The sequence below is a fragment of the Ambystoma mexicanum genome, chromosome 1q (genome assembly GCF_040938575.1).
Source record: "Ambystoma mexicanum isolate Mex_15411 chromosome 1q, UKY_AmexF1_1, whole genome shotgun sequence".
Lineage (NCBI taxonomy): Eukaryota > Metazoa > Chordata > Amphibia > Caudata > Ambystomatidae > Ambystoma > Ambystoma mexicanum.
In genome coordinates, this window is record NC_090922.1 from 528348756 (window position 1) to 528367580 (window position 18825).

Genomic DNA, 18825 nt, shown 5'->3' on the forward strand with positions numbered 1-18825 from the left:
CACCTTTCTCATTTCAAAATGTTCTTCATGTGTGCTTGCATCATTTTCAGGTGAGTTTCGCTGCCATTGTATATGTTAGGGTAGCGTTCCGGCCATGGGTGAATGACAGCATATTGGTGGAGCTTTCTCATTTCAAAATGTTCTTTATGTGTGTTTGCATCATTTTCCGGTGAGTTTCATTGCTGTTTTATATATTAGGGTAGCATTCCGGCCCGTTCCGGGTACTTTTTCGTGATAAAATATAGATTTTGAGGAGAAATGGGTTCATGACAGCATATTGGGGCCCCTTTTTCATTTCATAATGTTCTTCATCTGTATGTGCATCATTTTCAGGTGAGTTTCGCTGCCATTTCATATATTAGGGTACCGTTCCGGCCCGTTCCGGGTACTTTTTCGTGATAAAATGTAGATTGTGGGCAGTAATGGGTGAATGACAGCATATTGGTGGAGCTTTCTCATTTCAAAATGTTCTTCAAGTGTGCTTGCATTATTTTCAGGTGAGTTTTGCTGCCATTTTATATGTTAGGGTAGCGTTCCGGCTGGTTCTGAGTACTTTTTCGTGATAAAATGAAGATTTTGGGCAGTAATGGGTTAATGACAGCATATTGGTGCACCTTTCTCATTTTAAAATGTTCTTCATGTGTGTTTGCATCACTCTCAGTTGAGTTTCGCTGCCGTTTTATATGCTAGGTTAGCGTTCCGGCCCGTTCTGGGTACTTTTCCTTGATAAAATGTAGATTTTGGGCAGTAATGGGTTAATGACAGCATATTGGGGCCCCTTTTTCATTTCAGAATGTTCTTCATGTGTGTGTGCATCATTTTCAGGTGAGTTTCGCTGCCATTTTATATGTTAGCGTAGCGTTCCAGCTGGTTCTGGGTACTTTTTCGTGATAAAATGAAGATTTTGGGCAGTAATGGGTTAATGACAGCATATTGGTGCACCTTTCTCATTTCAAAATGTTCTTCATTTGTACCTGCATCATTTTCAGGTGAGTTTCGCTGCCATTGTATATGTTAGGGTAGCGTTCCGGGCATGGGTGAATGACAGCATATTGGTTGAGCTTTCTCATTTCAAAATGTTCTTTATGTGTGTTTGCATCATTTTCCGGTGAGTTTCATTGCTGTTTTATATATTAGGGTAGCATTCCGGCCCATTCCGGGTACTTTTTCCTGATAAAATATAGATTTTGAGGAGTAATGGGTTCATGACAGCATATTGGGGCCCCTTTTTCATTTTAGAATGTTCTTCATGTGTGTGTGCATCATTTTCAGGTGAGTTTCGCTGCCATTTCATATATTAGGGTAGCGTTCCAGCCCGTTCCGGGTACTTTTCTGTGATAAAATGTAGATTTTGGGCAGTAATGGGTTAATGACAGCATATTGGTGCACCTTTCTTATTTCAAAATGTTTTTCATGTGTGTTTGCATCATTTTCAGTTGAGTTTCGCTGCCGTTTTATATATTAAGGTAGCGTTCCGGCCCGTTCCGGGTACTTTTTCATGATAAAATGTAGATTTTTGCCAGTAATGGGTGAATGATAGCATATTGGTGGAGCTTTTGCATTTCAAAATGTTCTCCGTGTGTGATTGCATCATTTTCAGGTGAGTTTTGCTGCCATTTTATATGTTAGGGTAGCGTTCTAGCTGGTTCCGGGTATTTTTGCGTGATAAAATGAAGGATTTGGGCAGTAATGGGTTAATGACAGCATATTGGTGCACCTTTCTCATTTGAAAATGTTCTTCATGTGTGTTTGCATCACTTTCAGCTGAGTTTCGCTGCTGTTTTGTAATTTAGGGTAGCGTTCCGGACCGTTCCGTGTACTTTTTCGTTATGAAATGTAGATTTTGGGCAGTAATGGGTTCATGACAGCATATTGGGGCACCTTTTTCATTTCAGAATGTTCTTCATGTGTGTGTGTGCATCATTTTCAGGTGAGTTTCGCTGCCATTTTATATATTAGGGTAGCGTTCCGGCCCGTTCCGGGTACTTTTTCGTGATAAAATGTAGATTTTGGGCAGTAATGGGTGAATGACAGCATATTGGTGGAGCTTTTTCATTTCAAAATGTTCTTCATGTGTGCTTGCATCATTTTCAGGTGAGTTCTGCTGCCATTTTATATGTTAGGGTAGCGTTCCGACTGGTTCTGGGTACTTTTTCGTGATAAAATGAAGATTTTGGGCAGTAGTGGGTTAATGACAGCATATTGGTGCACCTTTCTCATTTTAAAATGTTCTTCATGTGTGTTTGCATCACTCTCAGTTGAGTTTCGCTGCCGTTTTATATGGTAGGGTAGCGTTCCGGCCCGTTCCGCGTACTTTTCCTTGATAAAATGTAGATTTTGGGCAGTAGTGGGTTAATGACAGCATATTGGTGCACCTTTCTTATTTCAAAATGTTTTTCATGTGTGTTTGCATCATTTTCAGTTGAGGTTCGCTGCCGTTTTATATTTTAAGGTAGCGTTCCGGGCCGTTTTGTGTACTTTTTCATGATAAAATGTAGATCTTGGGCAGGTATGGGTGAATGACAGCATATGGGTGCACTTTTCTCATTTCAAAATGTTCTTCATGTGTGCTTGCATCATTTTCAGGTGGGTTTCGCTGCCATTGTATATGTTAGGGTAGCGTTCCGGCCATGGGTGAATGACAGCATATTGGTGGAGCTTTCTCATTTCAAAATGTTCTTTATGTGTGTTTGCATCATTTTCCGGTGAGTTTCATTGCTGTTTTATATATTAGGGTAGCATTCCGGCCCGTTCCGGGTACTTTTTCGTGATAAAATATAGATTTTGAGGACTAATGGGTTCATGACAGCATATTGGGGCCCCTTTTTCATTTCATAATGTTCTTCATCTGTGTGTGCATCATTTTCAGGTGAGTTTCGCTGCCATTTCATATATTAGGGTACCGTTCCGGCCCGTTCCGGGTACTTTTTCGTGATAAAATGTAGATTGTGGGCAGTAATGGGTGAATGACAGCATATTGGTGGAGCTTTCTCATTTCAAAATGTTCTTCAAGTGTGCTTGCATTATTTTCAGGTGAGTTTTGCTGCCATTTTATATGTTAGGGTAGCGTTCCGGCTGGTTCTGAGTACTTTTTCGTGATAAAATGAAGATTTTGGGCAGTAATGGGTTAATGACAGCATATTGGTGCACCTTTCTCATTTTAAAATGTTCTTCATCTGTGTTTGCATCACTCTCAGTTGAGTTTCGCTGCCGTTTTATATGCTAGGTTAGCGTTCCGGCCCGTTCTGGGTACTTTTCCTTGATAAAATGTAGATTTTGGGCAGTAGTGGGTTAATGACAGCATATTGGGGCCCCTTTTTCATTTCAAAATGTTCTTCAAGTGTGCTTGCATTATTTTCAGGTGAGTTTTGCTGCCATTTTATATGTTAGGGTAGCGTTCCGGCTGGTTCTGAGTACTTTTTCGTGATAAAATGAAGATTTTGGGCAGTAATGGGTTAATGACAGCATATTGGTGCACCTTTCTCATTTTAAAATGTTCTTCATGTGTGTTTGCATCACTCTCAGTTGAGTTTTGCTGCCGTTTTATATGCTAGGTTAGCGTTCCGGCCCGTTCTGGGTACTTTTCCTTGATAAAATGTAGATTTTGGGCAGTAGTGGGTTAATGACAGCATATTGGGGCCCCTTTTTCATTTCAGAATGTTCTTCATGTGTGTGTGCATCATTTTCAGGTGAGTTTCGCTGCCATTTTATATGTTAGGGTAGCGTTCCGGCTGGTTCTGGGTACTTTTTCGTGATAAAATGAAGATTTTGGGCAGTAATGGGTTCATGACAGCATATTGGTCCCCTTTTTTCATTTCAAGATGCTCTTCATGTGTGTTTGCATCATTTTCAGGTGAGTTTTGCTGCCATTTTATATGTTAGAGTAGCGTTCCGGCCCGTTCCGGGTACTTTTCTGTGATAAAATGTAGATTTTGGGCAGTAATGGGTTAATGACAGCATATTGGTGCGCCTTTCTTATTTCAAAATGTTTTTCATGTGTGTTTGCATCATTTTCAGTTGAGTTTCGCTGCCGTTTTATATATTAAGGTACCGTTCCGGCCCGTTCTGGGTACTTTTTCATGATAAAATGTAGATTTTTGCCAGTAATGGGTGAATGATAGCATATTGGTGGAGCTTTTGCATTTCAAAATGTTCTCCATGTGCGATTGCATCATTTTCAGGTGAGTTTTGCTGCCATTTTTTATGTTAGGGTAGCGTTCTAGCTGGTTCCGGGTATTTTTGCGTGATAAAATGAAGGATTTGGGCAGTAATGGGTTAATGACAGCATATTGGTGCACCTTTCTCATTTGAAAATGTTCTTCATGTGTGTTTGCATCACTTTCAGCTGAGTTTCGCTGCTGTTTTATAATTTAGGGTAGCGTTCCGGACCGTTCCGTGTACTTTTTCGTGATAAAATGTAGATTTTGGGCAGTAATGGGTTCATGACAGCATATTGGGGCACCTTTTTCATTTCAGAATGTTCTTCATGTGTGTGTGCATCATTTTCAGGTGAGTTTCGCTGCCATTTTATATATTAGGGTAGCGTTCCGGCCCGTTCCGGGTACTTTTTCGTGATAAAATGTAGATTTTGGGCAGTAATGGGTGAATGACAGCATATTGGTGGAGCTTTTTCATTTCAAAATGTTCTTCATGTGTGCTTGCATCATTTTCAGGTGAGTTCTGCTGCCATTTTATATGTTAGGGTAGCGTTCCGACTGGTTCTGGGTACTTTTTCGTGATAAAATGAAGATTTTGGGCAATAATGGGTTAATAACAGCATATTGGTGCACCATTCTCATTTTAAAATGTTCTTCATGTGTGTTTGCATCACTCTCAGTTGAGTTTCGCTGCCGTTTTATATGGTAGGGTAGCGTTCCGGCCCGTTCTGCGTACTTTTCCTTGATAAAATGTAGATTTTGGGCAGTAGTGGGTTAATGACAGCATATCGGTGCACCTTTCTTATTTCAAAATGTTTTTCATGTGTGTTTGCATCATTTTCAGTTGAGGTTCGCTGCCGTTTTATATTTTAAGGTAGCGTTCCGGGCCGTTCCGTGTACTTTTTCATGATAAAATGTAGATCTTGGGCAGGTATGGGTGAATGACAGCATATGGGTGCACCTTTCTCATTTCAAAATGTTCTTCATGTGTGCTTGCATCATTTTCAGGTGAGTTTCGCTGCCATTGTATATGTTAGGGTAGCGTTCCGGCCATGGGTGAATGACAGCATATTGGTGGAGCTTTCTCATTTCAAAATGTTCTTTATGTGTGTTTGCATCATTTTCCGGTGAGTTTCATTGCTGTTTTATATATTAGGGTAGCATTCCGGCCCGTTCCGGGTACTTTTTCGTGATAAAATATAGATTTTGAGGAGAAATGGGTTCATGACAGCATATTGGGGCCCCTTTTTCATTTCATAATGTTCTTCATCTGTATGTGCATCATTTTCAGGTGAGTTTCGCTGCCATTTCATATATTAGGGTACCGTTCCGGCCCGTTCCGGGTACTTTTTCGTGATAAAATGTAGATTGTGGGCAGTAATGGGTGAATGACAGCATATTGGTGGAGCTTTCTCATTTCAAAATGTTCTTCAAGTGTGCTTGCATTATTTTCAGGTGAGTTTTGCTGCCATTTTATATGTTAGGGTAGCGTTCCGGCTGGTTCTGAGTACTTTTTCGTGATAAAATGAAGATTTTGGGCAGTAATGGGTTAATGACAGCATATTGGTGCACCTTTCTCATTTTAAAATGTTCTTCATGTGTGTTTGCATCACTCTCAGTTGAGTTTCGCTGCCGTTTTATATGCTAGGTTAGCGTTCCGGCCCGTTCTGGGTACTTTTCCTTGATAAAATGTAGATTTTGGGCAGTAATGGGTTAATGACAGCATATTGGGGCCCCTTTTTCATTTCAGAATGTTCTTCATGTGTGTGTGCATCATTTTCAGGTGAGTTTCGCTGCCATTTTATATGTTAGGGTAGCGTTCCAGCTGGTTCTGGGTACTTTTTCGTGATAAAATGAAGATTTTGGGAAGTAATGGGTTAATGACAGCATATTGGTGCACCTTTCTCATTTCAAAATGTTCTTCATTTGTGCTTGCATCATTTTCAGGTGAGTTTCGCTGCCATTGTATATGTTAGGGTAGCGTTCCGGGCATGGGTGAATGACAGCATATTGGTTGAGCTTTCTCATTTCAAAATGTTCTTTATGTGTGTTTGCATCATTTTCCGGTGAGTTTCATTGCTGTTTTATATATTAGGGTAGCATTCCGGCCCATTCCGGGTACTTTTTCCTGATAAAATATAGATTTTGAGGAGTAATGGGTTCATGACAGCATATTGGGGCCCCTTTTTCATTTTAGAATGTTCTTCATGTGTGTGTGCATCATTTTCAGGTGAGTTTCGCTGCCATTTCATATATTAGGGTAGCGTTCCAGCCCGTTCCGGGTACTTTTTCGTGATAAAATGTAGATTTTGGGCATTAATGGGTGAATGACAGCATATTGGTGGAGCTTTCTCATTTCAAAATGTTCTTCATGTGTGCTCGCATTATTTTCAGGTGAGTTTTGCTGCCATTTTATATATTAGGGTAGCGTTCCGGCCCGTTCTGGGTACTTTTTCGTGATAAAATGTAGATTTTGGCAAGTAATGGATTAATGACAGCATATTGGTGCACCTTTCTCATTTCAAAATGTTCTTCATGTGTGTTTGCATCATTTTCAGTTGAGTTTCTCTGCCGTTTTATATATTAAGGTAGCGTTCCGGCCCGTTCCTGGTACGTTTTCATGATAAAATGTAGATTTTGGCCAGTAATGGGTGAATGACAGCATATTGGTGGAGCTTTCTCATTTCAAAATGTTCTTCATTTGTGCTTGCATCATTTTCAGGTGAGTTTCGCTGCCATTGTATATGTTAGGGTAGCGTTCCGGCCATGGGTGAATGACAGCGTATTGGTGGAGCTTTCTCATTTCAAAATGTTCTTTATGTGTGTTTGCATCATTTTCCGGTGAGTTTCATTGCTGTTTTATATATTAGGTTAGCATTCCGGCCCGTTCCGGGTACTTTTTCGTGATAAAATATAGATTTTGAGGAGTAATGGGTTCATGACAGCATATTGGGGCCCCTTTTTCATTTCAGAATATTCTTCATCTGTGTGTGCATCATTTTCAGATGAGTTTCGCTGCCATTTTATATGTTAGGGTAGCGTTCCGGCTAGTTCTGGGTACTTTTTCGTGATAAAATGAAGATTTTGGGCAGTAATGGGTTAATGACAGCATATTGGTGCACCTTTCTCATTTTAAAATGTTCTTCATGTGTGTTTGCATCACTCTCAGTTGAGTTTTGCTGCCGTTTTATATGCTAGGTTAGCGTTCCGGGTACTTTTCCTTGATAAAATGTAGATTTTGGGCAGTAGTTGGTTAATGACAGCATATTGGTGCACCTTTCTTATTTCAAAATGTTTTTCATGTGTGTTTGCATCATTTTCAGTTGAGGTTCGCTGCCGTTTTATATTTTAAGGTAGCGTTCCGGCCCGTTGCGGGTACATTTTCATGATAAAATGTAGATTTTGGGCAGTAATGGGTGAATGACAGCATATTGGTGGAGCTTTCTCATTTCAAAATGTTCTTCATGTGTGTTTCCATCATTTTCCGGTGAGTTTCGCTGCCGTTTTACATATTAGGGTAGCATTCCGGCACATTCCAGGTACTTTTTCGTGATAAAATGTAGATTTTGGGCAGTAATGGGTTCATGACAGCATATTGGTCCCCTTTTTTCATTTCAAAATGTTCTTCATGTGTGTTTGCATCATTTTCAGGTGAGTTTCGCTGCCATTTTATATATTAGGGTAGCGTTCCGGCCCGTTCTGGGTACTTTTTCGTTATAAAATGTAGATTTTGGCGAGTAATGGATTAATGACAGCATATTGGTGGAGCTTTCTCATTTCAAAATGTTCTTCATGTGTGCTTGCATCATTTTCAGGTGAGTTTCGCTGCCATTGTATATGTTAGGGTAGCGTTCCCGCCATGGGTGAATGACAGCATATTGGTGGAGCTTTCTCATTTCAAAATGTTCTTTATGTGTGTTTGCATCATTTTCCGGTGAGTTTCTTTGCTGTTTTATATATTAGGGTAGCATTCCGGCCCGTTCCGGGTACTTTTTTGTGATAAAATATAGATTTTGAGGAGTAATGGGTTCATGACAGCATATTGGGGCCCCTTTTTCATTTCAGAATCTTCTTCATGTGTGTGTTCATCATTTTCAGGTGAGTTTCGCTGCCATTTTATATATTAGGGTAGCGTTCCAGCCCGTTCCGGGTACTTTTTCGTGATAAAATGTAGATTTTGAGCAGTAATGGGTGAATGACAGCATATTGGTGGAGCTTTCTCATTTCAAAATGTTCTTCATGTGTGCTCGCATTATTTTCAGGTGAGTTTTGCTGCCGTTTTATATGCTAGGTTAGCGTTCCGGCCCGTTCCGGGTACTTTTCCTTGATAAAATGTAGATTTTGGGCAGTAGTGGGTTAATGACAGCATATTGGTGCACCTTTCTTATTTCAAAATGTTTTTCATGTGTGTTTGCATCATTTTCCGGTGAGTTTTGCTGCCGTTTAATATATTAGGGTAGCATTCCGGCCCGTTCCAGGTACTTCTTTGTGAAAAAAATGTAGATTTTGGGCAGTAATGGGTTCATGACAAGCATATTGGTGCCCCTTTTTCATTTCAAAATGTTCTTCATGTGTGTGTGTGCATCATTTTCAGGTGAGTTTCGCTGCCGTTTTATATATTAGGGTAGCGTTCCGGGCCGTTCCGAGTACTTTTTTGTGGTAAAATGTAGATTTTGGGCAGTAAATGGTTAATGACAGCATATTGGTGGAGCTTTCTCATTTCAAAATGTTCTTCATGTGTGTTTCCATCATTTTCCAGTGAGTTTCGCTGCCGTTTTACATATTAGGGTAGCATTCCGGCACGTTCCGGGTACTTTTTGGTGATCAAATGTAGATTTTGGGCAGTAATGGGTTCATGACAGCATATTGGTCCCCTCTTTTCATTTCAAGATGTTCTTCATGTGTGTTTGCATCATTTTCAGGTGAGTTTTGCTGCCATTTTATATATTAGGGTAGCGTTCCGGCACGTTCTGGGTACTATTTCGTGATAAAATGTAGATTTTGGCGAGTAATGGGTTAATGACAGCATATTGGGGCACCTTTTTCATTTCAGAATGTTCTTCATGTGTGTGTGCATCATTTTCAGGTGAGTTTCACTGCCATTTTATATATTAGGGTAGCGTTCCGGCCCGTTCCGGGTACTTTTTCGTGATAAAATGTAGATTTTGGGCAGTAATGGGTGAATGACAGCATATTGGTGGAGCTTTTTCATTTCAAAATGTTCTTCATGTGTGCTTGCATCATTTTCAGGTGAGTTCTGCTGCCATTTTATATGTTAGGGTAGCGTTCCGACTGGTTCTGGGTACTTTTTCGTGATAAAATGAAGATTTTGGGCAGTAATGGGTTAATAACAGCATATTGGTGCACCATTCGCATTTTAAAATGTTCTTCACGTGTGTTTGCATCACTCTCAGTTGAGTTTCGCTGCCGTTTTATATGGTAGGGTAGCGTTCCGGCCCGTTCCGCGTACTTTTCCTTGATAAAATGTAGATTTTGGGCAGTAGTGGGTTAATGACAGCATATTGGTGCACCTTTCTTATTTCAAAATGTTTTTCATGTGTGTTTGCATCATTTTCAGTTGAGGTTTGCTGCCGTTTTATATTTTAAGGTAGCTTTCCGTGCCGTTCTGTGTACTTTTTCATGATAAAATGTAGATTTTGGGCAGGTATGGGTGAATTACAGCATATGGGTGCACCTTTCTCATTTCAAAATGTTCTTCATGTGTGCTTGCATCATTTTCAGGTGAGTTTCGCTGTTGTTTTGTATGTTAGAGTAGTGTTCCGGCTGGTTCCGGGTACTTTTTCTTGATAAAATGAAGATTTTGGGCAGTAATGGGTGAATGACAGCATATTGGTGGAGCTTGCTCATTTCAAAATGTTCTTCATGTGTGTTTTCATCACTTTCAGTTGAGTTTCGCTGCCGTTTTATATGTTAGGGTAGCGTTCCGGCCCGTTCCGGGTACTTTTTCGTGATAAAATGTAGATTTTGGGCAGTGATGGGTAAATGACAGCATATTGGTGGAGCTTTCTCATTTCAAAATGTTCTCCATGTGTGTTTGCAACATTTTCAGTTGAGTTTCGCTGTCGTTTTGTATGTTAGAGTAGCGTTCCAGCTGGTTCCGGGTACTTTTTCGTGATACAATGAAGATTTTGGGCAGCAATGGGTGAATGACAGCATATTGGTGGAGCTTGCTCATTTCAAAATGTTCTTCATGTGGGCTTGCATCATTTTCAGGTGAGTTTCGCTGCCATTTTGTATGTTAGGGTAGCGTTCAGGCCTGTTCCAGGTACTTTTTCGTGATAAAATGTAGATTTTGGGCAGTAATGGGTGCATTACAGCATATTGGTGGAGCTTTCTCATTTCAAAATGTTCTTCATGTGTTTTTGCATCATTTTCCGGTGAGTTTTGCTGCCGTTTTATATATTAGGGTAGCATTCCGGCCCGTTCCAGGTACTTTTTCGTGATGAAATGTAGATTTTGGGCAGTAATGGGTGAATGACAGCATATTGGTGGAGCTTTTTCATTTGAAAATGTTCTTCATATGTGTGTGCATCATTATTAGGTGAGTTTCACTGCCATTTTATATATTAGGGTAGCGTTCCAGCCCGTTCCGGGTACTTTTTCGTGATAAAATGTAGATTTTGGACAGGTACGGGTTAATGATAGCATATTGGTGCACCTTTCTCATTTCAAAATGTTCTTCATGTGTGCTTGCATCATTTTCAGGTGAGTTTTGCTGCCATTTTATATGTTAGGGTAGCGTTCCGGCTAGTTCTGGGTACTTTTTCGTGATAAAATGAAGATTTTGGGCAGTAATGGGTTAATGACAGCATATTGGTGCACCTTTCTCATTTTAAAATGTTCTTCATGTGTGTTTGCATCACTCTCAGTTGAGTTTCACTGCCGTTTTATATGCTAGGGTAGCGTTCCAGCCCGTTCCGGGTACTTTTCCTTGATAAAATGTAGATTTTGGGCAGTAGTGGGTTAATGACAACATATTGGTGCACCTTTCTTATTTCAAAATGTTTTTCATGTGTGTTTGCATCATTTTCAGTTGAGGTTTGCTGCCGTTTTATATTTTAAGGTAGCGTTCCGGCCCGTTCCGGGTACTTTTTCATGATAAAATGTAGATTTTGGGCAGTAATGGGTTACTGACAGCATATTGGTGGAGCTTTCTTATTTCAAAATGTTCTTCATGTGTGTTTGCATCATTTTCCGGTGAGTTTTGCTGGCGTTTTTTATAATAGGGTAGCATTCCGGCCCGTTCCAGGTACGTTTTCGTGAAAAAAATGTAGATTTTGGGCAGTAATGGGTTCATGACAGCATATTGGTGGCCCTTTTTCATTTCAAAATGTTCTTCATGTGTGTGTGCATCATTTTCAGGTGAGTTTTGCTGCCATTTTATATGTTAGGGTAGCGTTCTAGCTGGTTCCGGGTACTTTTGCGTGATAAAATGAAGGTTTTGGGCAGTAATGGGTTAATGACAGCATATTGGTGCACCTTTCTCATTTTAAAATGTTCTTCATGTGTGTTTGCATCACTTTCAGCTGAGTTTTGCTGCAGTTTTATAATTTAGGGTAGCGTTCCGGCCCGTTCCGGGTACTTTTTCGTGATAACATTTTGGGCAGTTATGGGTTAATGACAGCATATTGGTGCACCTTTCTCATTTCAAAATGTTCTTCATGTGTGTTTGCATCATTTTTAGTTGAGTTTCGCTGCCGTTTTATATATCAGGGTAGCTTTCCAGCCCGTTCCGGGTACTTTTTTATGATAAAATGTAGATTTTGGCTAGTAATGGATGAATGACAGCATATTGGTGGAGCTTTCTCATTTCAAAATGTTCTTCATGTGTGCTTACATCATTTTCCGGTGAGTTTTGCTGCCGTTTAATATATTAGGGTAGCATTCCGGCCCGTTCCAGGTACTTCTTTGTGAAAAAAATGTAGATTTTGGGCAGTAATGGGTTCATGACAAGCATATTGGTGCCCCTTTTTCATTTCAAAATGTTCTTCATGTGTGTGTGTGCATCATTTTCAGGTGAGTTTCGCTGCCGTTTTATATATTAGGGTAGCGTTCCGGGCCGTTCCGAGTACTTTTTTGTGGTAAAATGTAGATTTTGGGCAGTAAATGGTTAATGACAGCATATTGGTGGAGCTTTCTCATTTCAAAATGTTCTTCATGTGTGTTTCCATCATTTTCCAGTGAGTTTCGCTGCCGTTTTACATATTAGGGTAGCATTCCGGCACGTTCCGGGTACTTTTTGGTGATCAAATGTAGATTTTGGGCAGTAATGGGTTCATGACAGCATATTGGTCCCCTCTTTTCATTTCAAGATGTTCTTCATGTGTGTTTGCATCATTTTCAGGTGAGTTTTGCTGCCATTTTATATATTAGGGTAGCGTTCCGGCACGTTCTGGGTACTATTTTGTGATAAAATGTAGATTTTGGCGAGTAATGGGTTAATGACAGCATATTGGGGCACCTTTTTCATTTCAGAATGTTCTTCATGTGTGTGTGCATCATTTTCAGGTGAGTTTCACTGCCATTTTATATATTAGGGTAGCGTTCCGGCCCGTTCCGGGTACTTTTTCGTGATAAAATGTAGATTTTGGGCAGTAATGGGTGAATGACAGCATATTGGTGGAGCTTTTTCATTTCAAAATGTTCTTCATGTGTGCTTGCATCATTTTCAGGTGAGTTCTGCTGCCATTTTATATGTTAGGGTAGCGTTCCGACTGGTTCTGGGTACTTTTTCGTGATAAAATGAAGATTTTGGGCAGTAATGGGTTAATAACAGCATATTGGTGCACCATTCGCATTTTAAAATGTTCTTCACGTGTGTTTGCATCACTCTCAGTTGAGTTTCGCTGCCGTTTTATATGGTAGGGTAGCGTTCCGGCCCGTTCCGCGTACTTTTCCTTGATAAAATGTAGATTTTGGGCAGTAGTGGGTTAATGACAGCATATTGGTGCACCTTTCTTATTTCAAAATGTTTTTCATGTGTGTTTGCATCATTTTCAGTTGAGGTTTGCTGCCGTTTTATATTTTAAGGTAGCTTTCCGTGCCGTTCTGTGTACTTTTTCATGATAAAATGTAGATTTTGGGCAGGTATGGGTGAATTACAGCATATGGGTGCACCTTTCTCATTTCAAAATGTTCTTCATGTGTGCTTGCATCATTTTCAGGTGAGTTTCGCTGTTGTTTTGTATGTTAGAGTAGTGTTCCGGCTGGTTCCGGGTACTTTTTCTTGATAAAATGAAGATTTTGGGCAGTAATGGGTGAATGACAGCATATTGGTGGAGCTTGCTCATTTCAAAATGTTCTTCATGTGTGTTTTCATCACTTTCAGTTGAGTTTCGCTGCCGTTTTATATGTTAGGGTAGCGTTCCGGCCCGTTCCGGGTACTTTTTCGTGATAAAATGTAGATTTTGGGCAGTGATGGGTAAATGACAGCATATTGGTGGAGCTTTCTCATTTCAAAATGTTCTCCATGTGTGTTTGCAACATTTTCAGTTGAGTTTCGCTGTCGTATTGTATGTTAGAGTAGCGTTCCAGCTGGTTCCGGGTACTTTTTCGTGATACAATGAAGATTTTGGGCAGCAATGGGTGAATGACAGCATATTGGTGGAGCTTGCTCATTTCAAAATGTTCTTCATGTGGGCTTGCATCATTTTCAGGTGAGTTTCGCTGCCATTTTGTATGTTAGGGTAGCGTTCAGGCCTGTTCCAGGTACTTTTTCGTGATAAAATGTAGATTTTGGGCAGTAATGGGTGCATTACAGCATATTGGTGGAGCTTTCTCATTTCAAAATGTTCTTCATGTGTTTTTGCATCATTTTCCGGTGAGTTTTGCTGCCGTTTTATATATTAGGGTAGCATTCCGGCCCGTTCCAGGTACTTTTTCGTGACGAAATGTAGATTTTGGGCAGTAATGGGTGAATGACAGCATATTGGTGGAGCTTTTTCATTTCAAAATGTTCTTCATATGTGTGTGCATAATTATTAGGTGAGTTTCACTGCCATTTTATATATTAGGGTAGCGTTCCAGCCCGTTCCGGGTACTTTTTCGTGATAAAATGTAGATTTTGGACAGGTACGGGTTAATGATAGCATATTGGTGCACCTTTCTCATTTCAAAATGTTCTTCATGTGTGCTTGCATCATTTTCAGGTGAGTTTTGCTGCCATTTTATATGTTAGGGTAGCGTTCCGGCTAGTTCTGGGTACTTTTTCGTGATAAAATGAAGATTTTGGGCAGTAATGGGTTAATGACAGCATATTGGTGCACCTTTCTCATTTTAAAATGTTCTTCATGTGTGTTTGCATCACTCTCAGTTGAGTTTCACTGCCGTTTTATATGCTAGGGTAGCGTTCCAGCCCGTTCCGGGTACTTTTCCTTGATAAAATGTAGATTTTGGGCAGTAGTGGGTTAATGACAACATATTGGTGCACCTTTCTTATTTCAAAATGTTTTTCATGTGTGTTTGCATCATTTTCAGTTGAGGTTTGCTGCCGTTTTATATTTTAAGGTAGCGTTCCGGCCCGTTCCGGGTACTTTTTCATGATAAAATGTAGATTTTGGGCAGTAATGGGTTACTGACAGCATATTGGTGGAGCTTTCTTATTTCAAAATGTTCTTCATGTGTGTTTGCATCATTTTCCGGTGAGTTTTGCTGGCGTTTTTTATAATAGGGTAGCATTCCGGCCCGTTCCAGGTACGTTTTCGTGAAAAAAATGTAGATTTTGGGCAGTAATGGGTTCATGACAGCATATTGGTGGCCCTTTTTCATTTCAAAATGTTCTTCATGTGTGTGTGCATCATTTTCAGGTGAGTTTTGCTGCCATTTTATATGTTAGGGTAGCGTTCTAGCTGGTTCCGGGTACTTTTGCGTGATAAAATGAAGGTTTTGGGCAGTAATGGGTTAATGACAGCATATTGGTGCACCTTTCTCATTTTAAAATGTTCTTCATGTGTGTTTGCATCACTTTCAGCTGAGTTTTGCTGCAGTTTTATAATTTAGGGTAGCGTTCCGGCCCGTTCCGGGTACTTTTTCGTGATAACATTTTGGGCAGTTATGGGTTAATGACAGCATATTGGTGCACCTTTCTCATTTCAAAATGTTCTTCATGTGTGTTTGCATCATTTTTAGTTGAGTTTCGCTGCCGTTTTATATATCAGGGTAGCTTTCCAGCCCGTTCCGGGTACTTTTTTATGATAAAATGTAGATTTTGGCTAGTAATGGATGAATGACAGCATATTGGTGGAGCTTTCTCATTTCAAAATGTTCTTCATGTGTGCTTACATCATTTTTAGGTGAGTTTGGCTGCCAATGTATATGTTAGGGTAGCGTTCCGGCCGTGGGTGAATGACAGCATATTGGTGCAGCTTTCTCATTTCAAAATGTTCTTCATGTGTGCTTGCATCATTTTCAGGTGAGTTTTGCTGCCATTTTTTATGTTAGGGAAGCGTTCCGGCTGGTTCTGGGTACTTTTTCGTGATAAAGTGAAGATTTTGGGCAGTAATGGGTTAATGACAGCATATTGGTGCACCTTTCTCATTTTAAAATGTTCTTCATGTGTGTTTGCATCACTCTCAGTTGAGTTTCGCTGCCGTTTTATATGCTAGGTTAGCGTTCCGGCCCGTTCCGGGTACTTTTCCTTGATAAAATGTAGATTTTGGGCAGTAGTGGGTTAATGACAGCATATTGGTGCACCTTTCTTACTTCAAAATGTTTTTCATATGTGTTTGCATCATTTTCAGTTGAGGTTCGCTGCCGTTTTATATTTTAAGGTAGCGTTCCGGCCCGTTCCGGGTACTTTTTCATGATAAAATGTAGATTTTGGGCAGTAATGGGTTCATGACAGCATATTGGTGCCCCTTTTTCATTTCAAAATGTTCTTCATGTGTGTGTGTGTGCATCATTTTCAGGTGAGTTTTGCTGCCGTTTTATATATTAGGATAGCGTTCCAGGCCGTTCCGAGTACTTTTTTTGTGGTAAAATGTAGATTTTGGGCAGTAATGGGTTAATGACAGCATATTGCTGCACCTTTCTCATTTCAAAATGTTCTTCATGTGTGTTTCCATCATTTTCCGGTGAGTTTTGCTGCCGTTTTACATATTAGGGTAGCGTTCCGGCTGGTTCTGGGTACTTTTTCGTGATAAAATGAAGATTTTGGGCAGTAATGGGTTAATGACAGCATATTGGTGCACCTTTCTCATTTTAAAATGTTCTTCATTTGTGTTTGCATCACTCTCAGTTGAGTTTTTCTGCCGTTTTATATGTAAGGTTAGCGTTCTGGCCCGTTATGGGTACTTTTTCGTGATAAAATGTAGATTTTGGGCAGTAATGCGTGAATGACAGCATATTGGTGGAGCTTTCTCATTTCAAAATGTTCTTCATGTGTGCTTGCATCATTTTCAGGTGAGTTCAGCTGCCATTTTATATGTTATGGTAGCGTTCCGGCTGGTTCTGGGGACTTTTTCGTGATAAAATGAAGATTTTGGGCAGTAATGGGTTAATGACAGCATATTGGTGCACCATTCTCATTTTAAAATGTTCTTCATGTGTGTTTGCATCACTCTCAGTTGAGTTTCGCTGCCGTTTTATATGGTAGGGTAGCTTTCCGGCCCGTTCCGTGTACTTTTCCTTGATAAAATGTAGATTTTGGGCAGTAGTGGGTTAATGACAGCATATTGGTTCACCTTTCTTATTTCAAAATGTTCTTCATGTGTGTTTGCATCATTTTCAGTTGAGGTTCGCTGCCGTTTTATATTTTAAGGTAGCGTTATGGCCCGTTGCGTGTACTTTTTCATGATAAAATGTAGATTTTGGGCAGTAATGGGTTACTGACAGCATATTGGTGGAGCTTTCTTATTTCAAAATGTTCTTCATGTGTGTTTGCATCATTTTCCGGTGAGTTTTGCTGGCGTTTTTTATAATAGGGTAGCATTCCGGCCCGTTCCAGGTACGTTTTCGTGAAAAAATGTAGATTTTGGGCAGTAATGGGTTAATGACAGCATATTGGTGCCCCTTTTTCATTTCAAAATGTTCTTCATGTGTGTGTGCATCATTTTCAGGTGAGTTTCGCTGCCGTTTTGTATGTTAGAGTAGCGTTCCGGCCAGTTCCGGGTACTTTTCTGTGATAAAATGTAGATTTTGGGCAGTAATGGCTTAATGACAGCATATTGGTGCACCTTTCTTATTTCAAAATGTTTTTCATGTGTGTTTGCATCATTTTCAGTTGAGTTTTGCTGCCGTTTTATATATTAAGGTAGCGTTCCGGCCCGTTCCTGGTACTTTTTCATGATAAAATGTAGATTTTGGCCAGAAATGGGTGAATGATAGCATATTGGTGGAGCTTTTGCATTTCAAAATGTTCTCCATGTGTGCTTGCATCATTTTCAGGTGAGTTTTGCTGCCATTTTATATGTTAGGGTAGCGTTCTAGCTGGTTCCGAGTATTTTTGCGTGATAAAATGAAGGTTTTGGGCAGTAATGGGTTAATGACAGCATATTGGTGCACCTATCTCATTTGAAAATGTTCTTCATGTGTGTTTGCATCACTTTCAGCTGAGTTTCGCTGCTGTTTTATAATTTAGGGTAGCGTTCCGGCCCGTTCCGTGTACTTTTTTTCGTTATAAAATGTACATTTTGGGCAGTATTGGGTTCATGACAGCATAATGGGGCACCTTTTTCATTTCAGAATGTTCTTCATGGTTGTGTGCATCATTTTCAGATGAGTTTCGCTGCCATTTTATATATTAGGGTAGCGTTCCGGCCCGTTCCGGGTACTTTTTCGTGATAAAATGTAGATTTTGGGCAGTAATGGGTTACTGACAGCATATTGGTGGAGCTTTCTTATTTCAAAATGTTCTTCATGTGTGTTTCCATCATTTTCCGGTGAGTTTTGCTGGCTTTTTTTATAATAGGGTAGCATTCCGGCCCGTTCCAGGTACGTTTTCGTGAATAAATGTAGATTTTGGGCAGTAATGGGTGAATGACAGCATATTGGTGGAGCTTGCTCATTTCAAAATGTTCTCCATGTGTGTTTGCAACATTTTCAGTTGAGTTTCGCTGCCATTTTGTATGTTAGGGTAGCGTTCCAGCTGGTTCCGGGTACTTTTTCGTAATAAAATTAAGATTTTGGGCAGTGATGGTTGAATAACAGCATATTGGTGGAGCTTTCTCATTTCAAAATGTTCTTCATGTGTTTTTGCATCATTTTCCGGTGAATTTTGCTGCCGTTTTACATATTAGGGTAGCATTCCTGCCCGTTCTGGGTACTTTTTCGTGATAAAATGTAGATTTTGGGCAATAATGGGTGAATGACAGCATATTGGTGGAGCTTTCTCATTTCAAAATGTTCTTCATGTGTGTTTGCATCATTTTCAGTTGAGTTTCGCTGCCGTTTTATATGGTAGGGTAGCGTTCCGGCCCGTTCCGTGTACTTTTCCTTGATAAAATGTAGATTTTGGGCAGTAGTGGGTTAATGACAGCATATTGGTGCACCTTTCTTATTTCAAAATGTTTTTCATGTGTGTTTGCATCATTTTCAGTTGAGGTTCGCTGCCGTTTTATATTTTAAGGTAGCGTTCTGGCCCGTTCCGTGTACTTTTTCATGATAAAATGTAGATTTTGGGCAGTAATGGGTTACTGACAGCATATTGGTG